The sequence below is a fragment of the Pezoporus occidentalis genome, unplaced genomic scaffold (assembly GCF_034315485.1).
Source record: "Pezoporus occidentalis ecotype Australia unplaced genomic scaffold, CSIRO_AGI_Poc_V1 ctg31, whole genome shotgun sequence".
In the NCBI taxonomy this organism is placed as follows: Eukaryota; Metazoa; Chordata; class Aves; order Psittaciformes; family Psittacidae; genus Pezoporus; species Pezoporus occidentalis.
The window spans coordinates 5,592,865-5,609,314 of NW_026915052.1; the positions used below are offsets into that span (position 1 = coordinate 5,592,865).

At 41.7% G+C, this 16,450-nt stretch overlaps 1 long non-coding RNA gene across 1 annotated transcript; it reads left to right on the top strand.

Annotated features, from left to right (window-relative positions):
• The first annotated feature begins 5,454 nt into the window (after window positions 1-5,454).
• Window positions 5,455-16,450, top strand: LOC134168458 (uncharacterized). Its single transcript, XR_009966562.1, has 4 exons — window positions 5,455-5,796; window positions 7,802-7,980; window positions 15,343-15,443; window positions 16,238-16,450. It is a non-coding gene; the product is annotated as an uncharacterized LOC134168458 (long non-coding RNA).

Below are 16,450 nucleotides of genomic sequence, written 5' to 3' on the forward strand. Positions count from 1 at the left end.
CAGATGCAAAGACATTCCCATGTGGGGATAAAGCAGTTCTGCCTTCTCCAGGACAGAGGACAAACGCTTCAGGCTATGGTGGAAGCCTAGGAGGCATTTTATGTTTTATTGCAGCTTGACTGTGGTAAAGAAGTGGAAGTGTCAGAAATTATTAGCGTGTCACTGGTTAAAATGATTGTGGCATGAAGAGACTGAGGCTGCCAAAACCAAACTAACACGAAAGTGTCTCTCAAGGCACTTCTAGTGCATTGCTTTGACAGATGTGCAGCTCCTCATTATCTGTAAGTAGCAGGGAAAAGCAAGCTCCTCTACAACAACCTCCCCAGCCTGGGACCACAAACAGATTTAGGATGGACTGATCAAACACTGTATTCAAAACCAGCTGTCTTGGTCAGATCAGAAATGTTTTTGGCAATCTGCCACTGCTCCATTGCAAGCAGAAGGGATGGGGCTGAGCATGCAAGTAACACATCTTTTGCAGTGTTAGACCTTAGCAGGACCCAGGCAAAGTGGATACCAGTGACCCTGTGGCCCTCAGCATGAGAATCCAGACTATTCTACTGCCAGAAGGTCTGCATCCTTGCTGGAAAATACCTGGACACTCACAGACTGCAAGCTCAGGCAGTCTTGCCAGGAGCTAACAGAGACCCACCAGAGACACCTGTTAGACGACAGTATTCCTTGGCTCCTTTTGCTGACAGTGGAGAAGAAGGGATTTTTTTCTGTAGACAGTTCAATTCACCTTCTGAATTCAACCCTTTCCTCCCATGCTTGCATGGGGAGCATCAGAGAAGAAATTTCCACCTTGAGCATGCAGAATTGCTCCTCCATTCCTGCTTTCTCCCAGGGATCACTGCTCTCCCAGGCATCCTGTTCCCGGCCATCATACACTTTGACTTACTTCTTTTTACCACTTATTCTAAGAGCTTTGGGATTGTGAGCTGTGTTTGACAAGGGCACCTCTGTATTTCTGCTGTCCATCCTTGTGCTGTTTTCCATACCTTTGGTTTCTTTGTTTCTTATGCCCATGCTAAATGGAGAGTGCCTTAGCTGGATGCTCCAGCAGACTGTAATCCTGCCCACTAGCCATCAGAGGTCAGTCAGTCATCTTATTCAAGTTCGCATTTTAGCTGTGTATTTAAAAGTCAGTTTTCCTCCTAGTCTTTTTGAGATCATATTTATTTTAGTCTAGATTTGAAACAAATTTTGCATAAGCCACTTTAAGAATATGCTAGTATTATCCTCTCACAGACAATGCCTTCTTTAACTACAAAGAGTTTACTTTTTCAGTTGTGCCATTATTCTGCTTTATGATCATGCTCAAGTTAATGTTTAGACAAGTTGGTCTGAATTAGCACCTTTCATTGCATTTAACAGAGATACTTTCATTTGTAGCTGAGGCCAGATGAGGATTTATTGATTTCCTTCTCAGAAGTCCACCTCTTACTTTAAGCATACAAACTACCCCTCATTTTCCATATTGCTCTTTGTTAGAAGAAAGGCCACCATACAAACACAGCCCCTCATTACAGTCTGTGTGGTACAACAGATGGTATTTGCAAAGTTAAGGGGACAATATAAGCACCAAATGTTTAGGACAAGGCATAATCAATACATGAGAAATGCATACAGTTTAGTTCCAAATTTAGTGATGAGAAGAATCTGTTGCATAACAGAGATAAAAAGAAATCACAATAATAATGAAACAAATTGCATAATATTGGACTTTTAAATATTCTTACTGTATCAGTAACCCAAAGTAAATAATATTAAGAGTTGACTATATGTGTCTTTCTGTAAATGAAAGGCATATGGTTTAAAGGAAACCATAGTCACTTACAGTTATTAAGTTTATGTAAATAAAGAAAACAGATCCGGTGGAGTCTTCAGAGCAAATTTCTCTAAGAATAAAGCAGGCCACAAATGGTTCAGTAATTCCCAAGGGGCTGTTTGGGGCTGGTTGTGCTATTTAAGCGGTATGTCTCTTAGGTTACTAATGTGAGCAACAGTCTGCCTGCTGCATTTTAAATTACCAGCCACTGCCAGCCCATTGTTATATGTGATTCCCCCTATGAATAGCTATATTTATTCATAAATAGCTGTCTGTTCAGTGAGTCTCGCTCTGCTTTGTGGAACTAACTAAACAGTATATTTCTTTAGTCAATTGCACCATATGTGTCTGCACCACACGCTTCTGTGAGCTTCATTCAGACATGCCAGCAGTGGTTCACTATCGACCTGTGAAGTTTGAAAGAGGGTCAAAAATCAGTTGCTCACCAGACCTCTGTCAAGTGTAGAAGTGCTGCAGGGGTGTTTGAAGAAGGAGGAGGGACAGCATTCCATTATGAGACATGCTCCTCTCCAGGTTGAGGGCTCTAGTTAAGAACTGCTGCAGGGGCATGGCTTGCTTTGCCATAGACTAGTGTCACAGTGATGGCACCTGTACAGTCTAAAGCCAACTGTATGCTGTAAAATGCTGTTATCTGAGGTAATTTCCTGGACTACAGGACTTGCTGACTTCATAAAAAGAAAAAAAAAAGAAAGGAAGAGACCTTCAGCAGGTGAACATCCCCAGTGAAGGAACAGATGTGCTGCAAAGGTGACCTGGTGGCTCATCACAAACACCACCATAACTGAGCATATTTAAGCCAGCAACAAGTGACCTGCATGGTGTTAATGTTGTAGGCAGCAGTGATGTCAATGAAGTAGTGATGCTGTGGTAGGGGATTTGACCATGGTCAATCTCTGTGCAAGGGCAATGAACACCATATACAGACCAAGGACCAGGAGCAATGCCAGGGTGTCAAAGAGTCAGAGGCCACCTCTCCATTACATAATCCACCAGGCAAGGGAATAAAGGCAAGAAGGAGAATCCATCCCTCTTTTAGTATCAAGTGTTATAACTATTGTGAGGACTGGAAGGTGATGAAGGAGTTGTAGTAGCGACAGGATGCTGACAGCTGATGTTTGCAGTGCTGTGACACTGCAAGCAAATCTGAAAATTTCATCATGCAACACCATCCTCAGCCATGAGATCATAGCAGGAGAAGTTCAGACGACTAACCTCACAGCCTGCGTTGAAAAAAAAACAGGGATATCACAGGGCAAGTAAGACTAAGGATTAATTCTTATTTTTATTCTCTTTCACTTGCATCCTGCATTTGAACAACAGTTGAAGGCTTTGTAAGATTAAGACTTCAGCATACATTTCAGTGAATTTCTGAATTCACTTTATGCTGAGCATACTCTGCTAAGCAGAGTTATTACCTCTGGTGCCTGCAGTAAAAGAGCCCCTTGGGATGTTTGACAGGATATAATGTCTGACTTGATGATGAAAACAAAAGAAGTCCTCTCCATGGCAGATTTAGTCTCTTGAATTTACTGATAATGCACTCTCCTCCTATATATCAAAATTCCACTTCACCCACTCAGATGTCTGTTCTGTACACTGCTGACATACATGGAAATGCAAAACTCCCATAAAAGTAGAAGAAAATGCAAGTGATGTTCTGATAAACAAAGAGAGACTTCAAAAGAGGGGGGGAAAGCTTTGGCTTGCATTTAAAATTAAGTCTCTGAACACACAGTTACAGAGAGAAAGAGAGCTGTACAGAGGTGCCAACACAAGGCACATGCAGCTCACCTGGATAGTTCTGCACCAAGACTTAAATACAGGGGTTAGTTTGCACTTTGGTAAATCCTCCTTGCCCTTCTCCTTGAAGCCCAACAAACCACAGTGAACTTGCATTCAGTTAAAGGTCTCACTGAAGAGATCTTCCACTCCCATGCCTCCCAGCAATACATATTAAAATGTCATTCTGGCTTCCAGGAAAATAATATTTCTCTGCTTGAGTGTAGGGTTAGTGTGATCCAGCTGGCTGAGTGAAGGCATCTGCATCACAGCTAGTTCTTCATGCTATGTGGAGAGGAACAGTCACCTACATGGGTAGGACTCATCTGCTGCTGATGTAGACATTTAAATTAGGGTGGATGAATTGTCCCTCAAAACACTTGTTTGTCTCCCTTGGTTGTAGTGGGAGCCTGGGTTGAGGTACTGAGGTGGGGTATCTGCAGGGCAGCAAATATCAGAGAAGCTGAATCCTCACCTTCCAGTTACTGAGAGAAACTCTTTTCTGGGGTAGAGGAAATCTTACACAGAGTGAAAGTGCTCATGCTTTTACTCCATCTGGATAAGCATGGATTTGCTGTTGATTATTGCCAGGTGGCTGACATAAAAAGGAGATGAAATGAGGCTGAACCTTTTGCAGTTTTTCCAGTTTAGGCTGGTGAGCATGGGAAGGAGCAGGAGAGGGAGGAAGGGGATGCTGCATTTGCAGTATGATAGCCCATGTGTGGTAAGGATAGTGGGGAATAAGACACAAGTCCTGGTCCATGCCCAGTTCCCTATGTGGCAGAGCACTTGAACCGCACAGCCTACAGTTACCAAGGCAGCTGAATCTGGTGTGCACCCAGCAATGAAACCACAGGCACCAGCTCCTTATGCCAGCCCAGTCCCACTCAGAAAGGGACCCAGCCTCAGTGTCTTCTCAGCCACATAAAATGCAGATATCTGAGCTATGGTAGCCACCCTGGCTCCCTGGAGAAAGCTTGTCAGGGAGCTATTAGTTCATCTGTTTCATAGCTCTTAGGATAGGATTACTGCTCCCTGTGACTGCCTACACCTTTCCTGGCTGCTTATTCACTCCATTTACTAAGGAGGATAAATTCCTCTAAATGAAATTCAGCAAAACACTGGGAGCACTTGAAGTGTATCTAGCTGTTCAAAGCAGATAGAGGGCAAATTTAGCCCCTCAGCCTACAACGTGGCAGTTCTTGCTTGTCAGAGAACCCCTCTGTTCCTCCCTCTCATCCGAGCCCTTACAGGGCCTCAGGGAGCTGACAGGGCTCCACAGTGCTCAGTGAGGGGATTCTGGAGCTGAAAGCCCAGACAAACACACAAATTGAAGGAAACCAGGCTGTGTTAATTTATCCTGAGTCCTCGGCTCTCCCTAAATCAGCAGTCTGCTACAGTCAGCCACCCTGCTTGCATGTTCATGTATACCAAATCCAAATGAAATGTTGACAGAAGAGCCAAGTTTCATGCACTACATTAATTCAAGACATATCCTGGGTGAAGGGATGTCAAATTAAAGTATCTCCTTTCTGCAGTTCCCCATTTCACCTGGGTCTTCCATTCCAGAGACAAACAGGAGCACAGCCTGCCTCCGGTAACATAGGACAAATATATGGGGGCCAGAGCAATATGTGGACCCAGGCTGCAGGCCAGGCACAGAAAAAATACAAACCCCGCATCCTCTCTATGCACTTGCTTTGCGTGGGCAAAGAGCTGATGTGTGTGACAGATGTGAGCTGTAAAGGCAGGGCAGTGCTGTGGTGAGGGTCAGCGCTATTTTGATGACTGCATGATGCTCTAATTATAGTGTTGGGAAGACTGGAAGCTGCCAGATTTGATACGGGAATAATGTGACATGGGACCTGCAAAATAAAGACACTTGTTTTGTTCTTGGTTGCTTAACTCAAGGACAAATCCTCTGAGGAAGGAAAAGCAACTTTAAGGTTATAATTGACTCCCAGGAATTCTGAACATAATGTCTATAATTAGACACAGAAAAAAATCAAGGTAACATTGTGTTTATTTCACTGGCTCCATCTCCTGTGCTTTTGGCACTGTGGCTCTTCTGCTGAGCTTCAGACAGTTGACTGAGCTGTTAAATATTCTTCACCAGGATAAACAGCTGAGGAAGCCCCACAGCTCACTCAAGCACAGTGCTTCTGGTGGATGTTGCTCTTTGAGGGCGTTCAGGCAAGTACATGGCTTTATATATATATATTGCAATACTCCTCTCTGCTATCTGCTCCATAAACTTGTCTGCCTCATTGCAAAACTTTTACAGGGTTGTTCTACAGTGTTAAAGGATTTATATCGTATTACAGAATCATATCATAGAATTGTTTTGGTTGAAAGGGACCTTGATGATCATCTAGTTCCAACACCCCTGTCATGGGCAGGGACACCTTTCACTATATCAGGTTGTTCAAAGCCCCATTCAGCCTCTCCTTGAACACTGTCAGGGATGGGAGTGTTCACATCCACAATCACATCTTCTCTTGGGCAACAAAGAACTTCTTCCTAATATCTAATCTGAATCTACCCTCTTTCAGTGTAAAGCCATTCCCTATCACTACATGCTCTTGCAAAAGGCCCCTCTCCAGGTTTCTGGTAGGCCCCCTTAAGTACTGGAATATTGCCATAAGGTCTCCCCAGAGCCTTCTCTTCTCCTGGCTGGACAACCCCGAATCTCTCAGCCTGTCTTCACAGGAGAGGTGCTCCAGCCCTCTGAACATCTTTGTGGTGTCCTCTGGACTTTCTCCAACAGGTCCATGACCCTCTTCTGTTTGCGGTCCCAGAGCTGGATGCAGTACTGCAGGGGGGTGTTCTCGTGAGAGCAGAGCAGAGGGGCAGGATCACCTCCTTCACCTGTTGGTCACACTCTTTTGATGCAGCCCAGGACATGGCTGGCTTTCTGGGCTGTGAGTGCACACTGCTGGGTCATGTTTAATCATGTTGAACTGCTCATCAACCAGCACCCCCAAGTTCTTCTCAGGGCTGCTCTCAATCCAGTCTCCACCCAGCCTGTGTTTGTGCTTGGGGTTGCCCCAGCACAGGTGCAGGGCCTTGCACTTGGCCTTGTTGAACTTCATGAGGTTCACACAGGCCCAGCTCTCAAGCCTGTCAAGATGCCATTGGTGAGCTTGCAGCATTTCACAGTTTCTATGGTCTGATTATTCTTTGTGTGTTCTCCCTCAATAGTTGTGAGCTTCACAGCCTGCAGAAGCCTTTGGTTGTAGCATCTCAGAGAGGTCACTTGTCTCTGGTAGAGGGTATTTTGTAGGAGGTGGGATGAGGAATCACTTGACCCTAGGACTCAGCTCTGCTGCTGGCTTTGGGTGAGTCACTTTGCAACCTGGTGCCTCAGTTTCCCCTTGTGATAGATGGTAAAAGCAGCACACACCCAGTTGGGGGAAACACTCTCAGAGACTTTGATAAACACAGTGATCAGAAATGGGGAATGGATTCCTCAATATTACTAATGATTCACCTCCTGGAACTGCTGTCCACTCCTTGCTTTCCCCAGCTTTCCACAATTTGTGGAAATCATGAAACTGCTTATGCAAGCACAAATATGAGAGGTGGTGCAAATGCACAGCAATGCCCTCTCAGTGGTCACCATGGCTATTGTGCTTTGTTCTAGTATTTTTACAAATTATTAAACATATTGACCATAGTTACATGACAAACAATTTGTGGAAATCATGAAACTGCTTATGCAAGCACAAATATGAGAGGTGGTTTGGTCACCATGGCTATTGTGAAATCAAGAAGATTGTTCTAGTATTTTTACAAATTATTAAAAAGAATCCATTTTTATTACTTTATTAAACTTTTTCATTTAATCTGGTAATAAAACTACTAAACTGTGTGGTGAAATCTCTGTTAAAATTTGCCTTAGCTCCTGGAGCCACACAGGCAAATGCTCTAATAGTTCTCTTAAGTTGGTTTCCTAGTGAAAGCTTTACTCTGTTATCAGATTCTGTTATGCATTACATAGATCCCTGCTTTTGTTTCAGGAGGTAGTTTGAAAGCTTTCGGGCTCTTCCAATGATTGCTTCGCTTTTCTTTCACAGCAATTACAGTCCCTTCATTTATTTTCAATGGAAACTTTAGTGTTTTAGACCTTACACATGTAGCTGAATGCTCATCTCTGGATCTTATTTCCAGTCCTCAGGAGGACCGGTTTTGATGACCTAGTCTGATTACAGCATCTTTGACAGCTTTAAAGGAATTTGCTCGGGGGAAGGAGACAGCTGCTGCTCTGATGAAGGATTTTTCTGAGCAGGCCTCCCAAGCTAGACATGTCAGTATGAGATGCTGCCAACGTTTTCCGTCATGACCAACAGGTACGTCTAAAAAAAAAGGCTTGTGTTCTTGCCTTCATAGCCCAGTGTTGAGAGAGCCTCTATCATAAAATTTCTTAACCTGCTTCTGTCAAAATGCTATGGCTTCTTGGCTTCTTTTCCTTTATGTTGTATAATCAGCCTCTCTGAAAACTGTGGGCCAAATCTTTAGTGTAAACTGGCATTGCTCCTTCAGTTTATATAGACTTCAGGGCAGGAACAGTCTCTTTACCAGTATCTGTAGCTCTTCTACAGCCCTCTTCTTAAACAAGACTTATGAAAATGAGCATGTTATTTAGGATTCATTATTAGAAGCTGCATTAAAATCTATTAGCAGACATTTTAGAATTGTCTAAAAGCAGTATAAAGGTAATACGACAACCTCTTCCTCTAGAGCCTCTTCTGCCATCAATGCTGAAAACAAGGTAGGCAACATTTCAAATCCTAAACAACACATTTTGTTTCCAGAAAGGAGGTATCACCTGATTAATGTTGTTGTGTATCAGGAAAACTCTATGTTCCCTTCCCAATGCCATTCCCAAACCCAGGAATTTACCTCCATTTTGCTCATATAAAGCACCTAGAGTGAATGAGTCATTATTCAGACAGGAATGTTTTGCAGTAAAAGGTTTTGGTGTGCGTCTGAATTTACAAGGTTTTATATGTACGTTCTGGAGCAGCTATTTTATTTTTTTTGGAGTAAATAAAGCCAAGATTTCAGATAGGAAGTGTTTGGTTGCATGTGCCTAGGGTCAGAGCTACTACTGCATGGACTGTTGGGCAGAACCAAGATTTAGGGGAATTCATTTCCAAGACATCTCCAGCCTTAGTTTTGTAAAAAAGACTCTTGCATAAGCAGATGGTTGGAAGGAATGAGAGCTGCCTGGTACACTGGAGCTCTAGCTTCTCCTGTCCAGGGCCAAGCCATATCCACCACTACACACTGCCCCAAAATCCAACTTTGAACTGACAAGTAAAGGTGACAACTATCAGTGCCACTTCATCCAGATTCTCAAAATTCTCTTTCTTATTCCACCTCTGTATTGCTTAATTGTGCTGCACATTCCCAGAAAAAAAAAAGGGAAGCAGTGCTATTTTACTGCCTTGCAGGTGTTTGATTTCTATCTGGTAAAGGCAAAGGAGCTGAGTCTTTTCTGAAATAGCAATGGTGAGCACAGAATAGTGTACCAAGGCCATGCAAACCCACCAGCCTTGATTAGCCTGGCACTTCCTTGTCTCCTCCAATACTGATCCTGATTCATATCAAGTCCTCCTGAAAGACATGACAGAGTGGTGGCTCCAGAAGCCACCTTCCTATGTGTTAGTTTGAGGAAATCCACTCCTCTTACAGTCTCAGATGTGCTTTTTGTATGTGCTTGAACTGACGAATATGCTTTGCATCCAAGGAAAATTTGCAGGCTTCAAGAAAGCATGTCTTTCTTGATATACCCACCTATCTGAAACAGGAGAGGCACCCAACACCTGGATCACCCATCACTCTCTGGTAGCAGCATTTGCTGCCACTATGCCAGGTAAAGTCACCCAGCACATTCCAAAGGAATCAAGGCAGGAGGAGCAGGTGAGAAGCAAACATGGCTACTGGGCTTAGAAATGGGAATCAGGTGTTGTTGTGGAGAAAAAGGTAGATGTGACAAAAATTCATTTAAAAAGAAGGAGTAACAAAGCAGGCAGATACTCTCTTCACTCATGTGCTGCAAACAGTGTATATTGTTCAGAAGATTACATTCTGTGTCAGTGCATAGGGAATGACAATATCCTGGAAAGTCACCAGTTGTAATAAGCTAGTGATAGCAAACCAAGTAGTGGGAATGTGAGAAATGAAGTTGTTTGGCCTTTTGGCAGAAGCCAGTAGAGCCATAACTCAATAGAGCAGTGTGCCAGCCTTACAGGCAGACTGTGCCCCTCATAGTAACATTACTTTAAGTAGAGGAAAATAGAAATTATTACTCTGGTCAGAAAAGAAATATGATATCTGTGTTTTGGGATCAACAGTACCCTCCCCAAGTCTTTGTACATCATATTATTTTACTTAAATGAAAAGCAAATGCCTTACACATGCACTAACAAATTTCCATTCACTTCAGTATTCTTTCAAGGATATAGGTAGAAAGTCAGCTTGACCCAAATTTCCCCACAGAAATAAGCTTTGGAAATCTATCAGTCCATAGATGTGAGTCACAGAGGTGAAATCCTGCCTGGGTTCCACATGCAGAACTCTTCATTAGAGTCAGTAGCATCCCTTGTTATGCAGTGGGTAACAACAGGTGTCCTTTTACTTTCTTTTAGAAATGTTGCACAGAAAACGATTGAGAACAAAAACATGTCAGTCAAACAGAAGGCAAATTTTCAGTGAAGAAGTCTTATGGAATCTCTTGCTAATAACTTTTCTATTTGGACTATCAAATATGTCCATCAAAGAAGCTGACACTATATCCCAGCTCTGGCACTATCTGTGTAGCATGTGATAAAACATGCCAAAAGCATGTCAAAAGTCAGGAAAAGGTATTTCAGTTCTACAGCCTCAGGGGAGTCGCAAAAGCAGGTCTTCCTCTAGGAAGGAGGAGTGCTGGTGTCACTTTTCTGCCATTTTAGAGCTTTTAGAACTGGAAAGGGCCTTTTGGCTCAGTATGCTCCAAAAGGGTTCTAATTTTTTCAGTTCTCCAATACCCAGGAAGAAATGATCGCACAAGTTACACTGCATAAGATTATGCCAGTCTCAATGCCTCTCTTAGAAATGCTTGTTAGAGCAGGTATAATGCATGAAAGAGAGAATGCAAGAAGCTAAACCAGCTCTCCGCAAGTTTTGCCTTTTTCAGGGAACAGACACATAGCCAGAATCATATGATAGACCAAGAGCTCAGGTTCAGTTCTCCTTCTGTTAGACACTATTAATTCACCATCTCCATAGGTGTTCTGTGAAGATTATTCTTTGCCTTTGCATTTGTCTAGCTTTAAAGGAAAAGGCAATGTAATTTCCATTGTTTCATTGAGAAGTCTGATTGAAAGGCTCATACATTTGAGATGAGGAAAAATATGCTGATGTAAATGCTCCCGATAAGAAAAAGTACATTTGTTGAAGCAGAGATGATTCTGACCAACATATTAAAGTTGAGAGGTTTCCTTGTCCCAGACCAAATTTCTGATAAGAATGAGGGAGAGAGAAATGGGAGCAAATGAGAGGGATGTAACTGTTACAGGTCAGGTAGTAATAACCTGCATACTAGGGGCATTACATTTTAAGGATCTTATCCAAACCTGCCAGGGGTCAGAGCTGGACCCCAGTTCCACACTCTCCAATAAGAGCCCCTCCTGCTCTCAGCTACTCCCACTGTAAGACACAGATTTTCTTGGCATGAGCAGGACTTTCCGACACTCCTGCAGGCATGCCAAAACATACTCTGCTTTGGAACAAAACCACAAATCTTCAGCTTGCCTGTGCAAAACATAACTGGCTTTCAACCTGACATTTGTATATCCTGGTGTCCACAAGTGTTCTTTGATGTGCTGCCTGCCTTTTCCCTTGTTTAGTTTCCTTGCCTCAGCTTAAAGTGAGATGCAATTAACTATAGGCTCCAGAAGCACTTGGCCAGTTTTGGAAATTGTACTAACTACTCTTTCTTAAACCTATTTATTTTACTCTGAAAACACCAAGCTCTAGGGCTTGGAGAGCTGGAGGAGAGAGACTTTAATACTAATTATAGTAAATTAAATCCAAAACAAATATCAGCATTAATAGACATAACATTATGTAAAGTGGCTGCTAATGGCAAACAGATTTGCCACATGGTTTTTATATTCTTCATCATCCACTATCACCATCCAAATTTTCCAATTCATGCATATTTTACTCATTTGGTCTTTTCTTTTGTTTCAATCTCCTATTTTCTCCATTTTTCTGTTCTTCTTTCATGTCATTAATCTAATTTAATACCCCTCCAAGGTGACACTGCAAATGGAGCTCAAGAGCATTTACATCAGTGCCTTCAAAACATCATATGCAGCGATGCCTGCATCTAGGTGCTTCACAGTTCCCTCGGCTTATTCCCTTCCTATTGTTGTTAGTCCCACTTGCTGCCCTTTTCAGGACCAGCTTGGCACTGATTGCCAACCAGGTTTCTAAAATCCGCTAAGGACAGACAGCGTCTCACAGAAGTCAACAGGAACCTTTTGATATCTGTGATTTAGACAAAACTGCTAATCCCCTTTTTAGACTATACACTGCAGTCATCCTAGCCTGAATTCTCCTCAGGCTGAAACTCAACTGGGAAAATGGGGAATTGTTACAGAAAGCCCCAGTCAACACAACAGAGAGCACAAAGCAATTACTGCTAAAATGGAACTCCTAAAGAGAGTTCTGCTTTCACTCTTTCTAAGGGATTTTCTTTTCATGCCTTTTTTGCCTCCCTTTCTGTTTTATGCCAGCTCAATCATCCTCCTGCTGGCAGTGGGTTCATCCTTCTCATTTATCTCATGGCTGGTGGCAGCCCTGCCATCAACAGCAGCCCAGATGCTTTAAGCAGAGGTACCAGTTTCACTCTTTTTTGTTTCTGCAATATGATGAGCATGTGATAAAAGCTGACTCAGAATGACCTCACTCACTCCAGTCTTGTCCATCTCCCACATTCCACTGGCTGATGTGGAATCAGTGAGCCAACACCAGCTATTAGCATTTGGTTACTTGGTAACTCTTATTAGATCAATACATGCTTCACATTTAAGATCCCAGTGGCAGGATGATAAGAGTGAATTAGAAAACCTCAGGTAGAATAAACCTAATGGATCATGGAACATTTCCAAGCTAAAAATGTATGTTGAATCACAAATAATATCATGGTTGTAGTCTCAGGAGTCTAATTATGAAATGGATGTGGAATCATTCCATAATTATTTAGAAAGTTCACTTTGGCAGCCAGAAATTGTCTCTCTGTTTACCATATATCATCACAAGTACTTTGTGGTTATTTGTAACACCTACCCGGAAAGACGCATGAATAAGAGAGGCAATTTAAAGAAATGGAGACAGATACATGCCTTTTATAAGTCAAGGATTCATGTCAGGGATGAATTGAGACCAGGTTTCTCAACAGAGTTAAATCATTTCTAGCCAGTCCCAACAGAGCAGAAATCTCTGCGCCCTGCCAAGGCTCTGCCTTCAGAAATGAATTCTGCTCTGCTGGATCAGATGGCTGCATGTGATATTATCATGTCTAATCTAATTTTTGCGAAGAGTAGCAATCTAGGCTTGCAGTTCATGGATGAACGGCCCCAGATCTGCCTGCCTGCATCAGAGGGGAACTTATAGATCTGTGTGATCATGAAAACTTGCAGCACAGGGTAATAATATCTAAAGGGCAAAGAGAAGGTCTCACTTGGAGGATAACCTTGTGGGTGCTTCATGTAGCATCACAGGGACCTTTGATGTTGCTCTTTGTGCTGACCATGCTTCCCTTCCTTCAGAACAAAAGCATCTTGGTACACAGATCTCTGGGCATCACAGGAATTAACAAAATTCTGGAAAATAAAGTCGATTGCTTTCAGCCTAGCTGGCTACAAACACCAAGTGTTATCAGACCATCTTCCTATTCATTACTCTGTCTCCATTATGCTTTATTGTAGACTTTTTTTTCCCCCAACTCCACAAAAATGCCTCATTTGGGGTGACCATCAGACGAGAGGTTAATCATGACCCTTTTGGTCATGGAATACACACTGAAAAGTACAGTTCAAAGGTATGATTTTTGTCTTGAGGCTGGGATTTATACAGTGCTTTCCTTCATGGGAGGTTTGAAGAGCAGAAACGGTGCTGTATGACACCTTATGGGTGTCCCACACTTTTCATTAGTAAATCTGTTCTTCAGAGGCAGAGAAAGGAAGAAGGAACACATCTAATTATACTCTGTGGGGCAATTTGCCTTTTTGTTTCCTGATGTATCCCCTGACTGGTAGAAAATCACTCTTGGCAAACACAAAACTTACGTTGCTGCCAAAAGGTGCATCTCTACATGACTAATCAAGAGCACACAGAACCACAAAAGGTGGAATATTGAACAAAGGCTCAATTGACACTCTGGAAGTTGAAGCAGATATGGAAGACTCCCTCCTAATTTATTTATTCCTTTTCTGTTCTGTTATCCTGATATGCTGCTTCCAGTTACCACTGCACCCCACACTGTATGGTATTACGTGATTTTGTTTTCAGATTGTTGGAGATAAAGTTACTTCATTATTAATATATATGCACTGTGCATATCCATAAATATTGAATATATACGTGTGTGTAAACCTACTGGAAGTGTTAATAGTTAAGATAAACGAAGTCCATTATTGCAATGAGTGACTATTTCTATGACCCTATTTGCAATAAAACCAGATTCAATGATAGGAGAAAATTGCTAGGTTTCAGAATAATTGGACCAGGCCAGACAAATCCCCACAAAGGCATCATTTACAAAGTACTTTGCTTGTCTGAAATATTTATTCCCACAGAAGGAAATGGAAAAAGAGTTCATATGGTTACACAGCTATTCTCTGAGTGTAAATTAGTTTTATCATGTTACGTTTATTTCCTAGACATCTTCCATTGGGGTACTTCAGGAAAATACTTGCTATGCAGTTAGTTCCTTTGTGTGGACTGTTTATATATTCACTGGGAAGTCAATCATGTTTTGTTCAGGCTTATTTTGTTTTTCGACCATTTAAGCAACCCTTTTCTTGCAAAAACTTATTTGCATATACAATGTACACTATTTAAAGTCAGCACAACAAAGACAGGTGAGATGCTGCTTTCCCCTCTATTCACCATGGGAAGTAGTGGACTTCCTGAAAATGCTGGCATTGCTCATTAAGATTGCAGTATATTGTTTGTGTTTAAGAACTCCACCAGTAGTTACAGATATTTTTAGTTTGTCTTATATTGAAAGCCTGAATAGATTTTTACTATTCACAGTGAAATGCTTCCAAGCAATCTACAGGCAAAGAATTACTCCTAGAAATTATTTACTGAATAAAACTGAATAATGAATACATTCACAAAAGTCAACTTGTGAACAATTGACTGAAAGAAATAAAAGTGACACTCATCAGCTAAATTATTTATTTATTAATTCATTGTCCAGCTTTGATTCTGGCATATGTTGCATGAAATAAGGTCAAAGCAAAGTAAAAATATTACTTTAAAAAGTTTATGTTAAAGGAAATTGTTCCAGCTTCCAAAGCAGAAATTATCTTACTGTTGTAGCTCTTATTTATTACCAATAGTTGCAGAGGCTAGTGAAGTTATTTTCCTGGAATCTTTCACTTCATGCATTAAACTGTGTTTTATTCCTAATGCATATCCAATTTTAGGTTGTTAAACTGCAATCAAAAGTACTTAGTAGGAATGGATCTGTCCCTGTTATGAGGTTTGAACTCCTGACATCCTTATTCACTGGAATTTGACTGCCCAGGTAACTACTAATTAGTCAAGCATTTACAACCATTACTATCAACATGATTAACATATTGTGGGATAAAAGTGAGACTGGTATTACGAAATGACCATTCCTAGCACTTGGATAGGAATCGTCTATTAAAACTTTTATAAGCTGCTCAATTATTTTTCAATCAAACTAACAGAAAAAATATTTATATTTAAGGGGAATCTAGAACTGAAAAGAAATGGTTTCTGGCATTGAAAATGATAAATGTTCTCTCCATATGTCCATTTCTCAAAAACAATCAACCCTTTTAACTTTTCTGCAGATTTTTTTTTTTTTAAGAAAATACCAAAAAGTTTCTGACCAATTGTTTAGAAAAGCATAAGACCTTTCTTGAAAATAAAACCAGATTCTGTGAAAAAGATAGGAACAAGGTTTTTCATTCAGGTCTGAAGGCTCACAAGCTCAATGCCACTCTACAAGAATAAGACCTGCGCAAGACCTTCTTATGTGCCTTGCTGGATGTCACTGGTAAAAATAAATGAGATAGTTCACATGGAGGAAGTCAAAGCCAGATGAAGGCTAGAGTCTGACTTCTGTCTTCCCACCTTTATCAGTTTTGCTGGCCAAAGTAGGCAGGTAAATTTTCTTATATGAATTAGTAGCAAGTGATTTCCACAACAGGAGGAACGAAGAGCCAGAGAAGTGAGGGACCACAGTTTGGAAGGCTTTGTCAACAATCTGTCTAGAATCTACTACTAACACTTCCCCCACCAAAAGCTTAGCTTAGATACCCCAAATTAACTGCTGTGAAACACTTGCAGGACGCAGCAGAGAGGGGATTTTGAGAGCATGTTTCACACGCCCTGCAGCTGTGAGCCGGTTGCAGCATGAGGAAAAGCCCTCCATCACCTCAATGTACAGGAAAGAGAAGGTAAGGTGACTCTCTCCAAGTGGCTTTTAGATATGGTACATTCAGTGAAGACCCCCAGCCTAGTGAAATCTGTTCTCCACCATGCTGACACTGCTTTCACAGC